The sequence below is a fragment of the Austrofundulus limnaeus genome, unplaced genomic scaffold (assembly GCF_001266775.1).
Source record: "Austrofundulus limnaeus strain Quisiro unplaced genomic scaffold, Austrofundulus_limnaeus-1.0 Scaffold1128, whole genome shotgun sequence".
NCBI classification, from domain to species: Eukaryota; Metazoa; Chordata; class Actinopteri; order Cyprinodontiformes; family Rivulidae; genus Austrofundulus; species Austrofundulus limnaeus.
In genome coordinates this window covers 64819-67452 of record NW_013953530.1, presented here as the reverse complement: position 1 = coordinate 67452, position 2634 = coordinate 64819, and positions in this window count along the sequence as shown.

Below are 2634 nucleotides of genomic sequence, written 5' to 3'. Positions count from 1 at the left end.
TAACATCATGTGACTCTGGACTCTGGGGGGCTATGGTCGGTTCTAGTATGGAGACCCCCCGTCCCTCACCTTCACTGACTCCACTGATTCCCGCCCCCATCTCATGTGTTCGGACCTAAGCTCCCTCCCTGCCCAGGCTGTCTGGTTCTGTCTAGAGTGGTTTTTGTGCATATGATTTTATGTTTCTGTGTAAATGTAAGATCAGAGCAATTTTTTTAAACTCATCTCTCCTACTGTATATTGCCAAGCTGCAAAAAGGTAGCGCGACTCTGTTGCGAATGACCTGTTCACCTTATTCCTCCATGTTTGTTATGTATGTCCTTCTTGAACGGGTGATCTTAACCGCACTTTCGTTCTACATTGCATCTCTGATGTTATGTTTGAATGACAATAAAGTTGATTCTGATTCTGATCCACTAACTCAAACATGGTTGAATGTAGGAATTTTATCTCATGAGCCAAATCTCAGTTTTGTCCTCCCTTGGCATGGTGAGTTTAAATCAACTCCATTCGGTTTATTTATATCGCACCAAATCACAAAGAACATTGCCTCACATTGCACTGTACAAAAACATTCACATAAATGATAAAAGCCAGTTTGTAAAAGTCATCAATCTAAAGAAGCCAGCAGGTTGTGCTGAATCTTCACTTCGTCACAGTCTCCCATCCTGAGCAGCACATTGGTGACAGCAGAGGAAAAACTCCCTTTTAACAGGAAGAAACCTCCAGCAGAACCAGAACCAGGCTCAGGACAGGCAGCCATCTGCCTCTGCTGGGTTTGAAGGACAGGAAGGAGTCACAAAAGGATCGGACCAGGTGTATTTTCTATTGAAAGAAAGACAAAGAAAAACATGTTGATATAGAAGTAACTAACACAACAAACGTAGAAAAACTCAGGAAACTCAACCCTAACTATAGCATTTATCAAAAAGGAAAGCCTTCAGTCTAATCTTAAAAGTAGACAAGAGTGTCAGCCTCACGGACAGAAACTGGAAGTTGGTTCCATAAGAGAGGAGCTTGATAACTGAAAGCTCTGCCTCCCATTCTACTTTTAGAAACTCGAGGAACCACAAGTAAACTAAAATATAAGGCTTTAAATTGTGTGACTTCTAGTTTAGAAGTTACTGGACAAAATGAAAAGACCTCAGTGATGGAGGAAAAGTTTGAGTTGAATACATGAGCCCTTGTTCCCACCATATAAATATAATCATTATATTTCTTGCAATTTGAGCTGCAGTTTGGCTTTTATTTACAGAACTAAAACAAGAAAAGGACAAAGTAATATACAGAACTGCCCCCCCACCCCCAATCTATTCCTGTCCCCTAAAGAAAAAAAAATGGCTTAAATATAAAGTCGGAATCAGGGTAAAGATAATGTTTAGTAGGAAAATATGCCAATGAATCTACTTGAATATCATCAGTGTTTTTTAATAATGTTTAGCAATGTGTAGGGGGTAGACTTATGTAACATAAGCCTCCTTACATTCTTCTTATAATTTAGTTATGAGAGAAGTTTTTACCAAGGTATTTTCCTCATTACTTTAATATTTTTGACTGTGCAATGTGAAAAGTGACACAATAAGGGAACGTTCAGACGAGTTCAAGTTGATTCATAAAAGATTATGCAATCATTTATTTACACAAATTGAACAGATCATAAGTACACCTGATTGTGGGTTATTCCTATAACAAGCGTCAGAGTTAAAATGAGGTAAAACTCGCGTCCGAATTTCAGTTCACATTAAACTCAGATTACTTATATAGAACAGTAAAACGTCAGTTCTGATGTTAACAATCAAACAATTTTACTGGCACTTTTAACTTAAGTTTGGCAGATAAAGAATAAGAAAAGGGGTGAAAATAAGGTTAGTGTTTCTGCTTTTATTTTGTTAAGGGTATCAACTGGATCAGCAAGTCTCCTCTGCGCTCAGAACTCCACATGACACGTCACCCGGAACACGACAGCGTTTACCTGTTGCTGGCTTCTTTACCACACCCCGGGCAAATACTGCCTCACCTCAGACCAGTCAGGGAACGTGTTACTCGGCCCGCTCACTGTTCCTTGGCGAAAAGTGTTATTTAGGCAACTTTCGTCTGCTTCGACTGGTAGTCTCAGTGTGGACAGTCGGCGGCTTGCCTCTGCCCGGGCCGTCAGATCTCCCCTAATTGGCTTATGGGCGAGACCTAAGGCCGAGCTGGTTCCTCCGAAGAGAAATCAGCCTGTCTTCCCCGTTGGCATCTAGGAAGAAAGTGTTACGTCTCTCAAAGTCGTCCATGTTAGTAAAGAAGCGGACGAATTTGGTTCCGCCCTCAGGCTTAGAATGTCAGAGAAAGGAAAGGAAGATAAAGCTTTGCCAGTGGCGCCAGTCAAGGTTGAAATTCTGTGGTTGTTTTAACAGAAATTTGATAATATCTTCTTTAGCTTTCTTTCTGATAGACTAAGAGAAATCACTGTAAAACATTTATGATGATTAATTAATATTTCTGTTTAAATAATCAGTCTGAAACTTTTGTTGGTCCAGATAAATGAAAGATTTTCTTAAGAAAACTCAAAATTATATTACTGATGTTTCCAGTAAAATAAAAACAGTGATTTATATAAAAACACAATGAAAATATGGTGATGATTTTCTC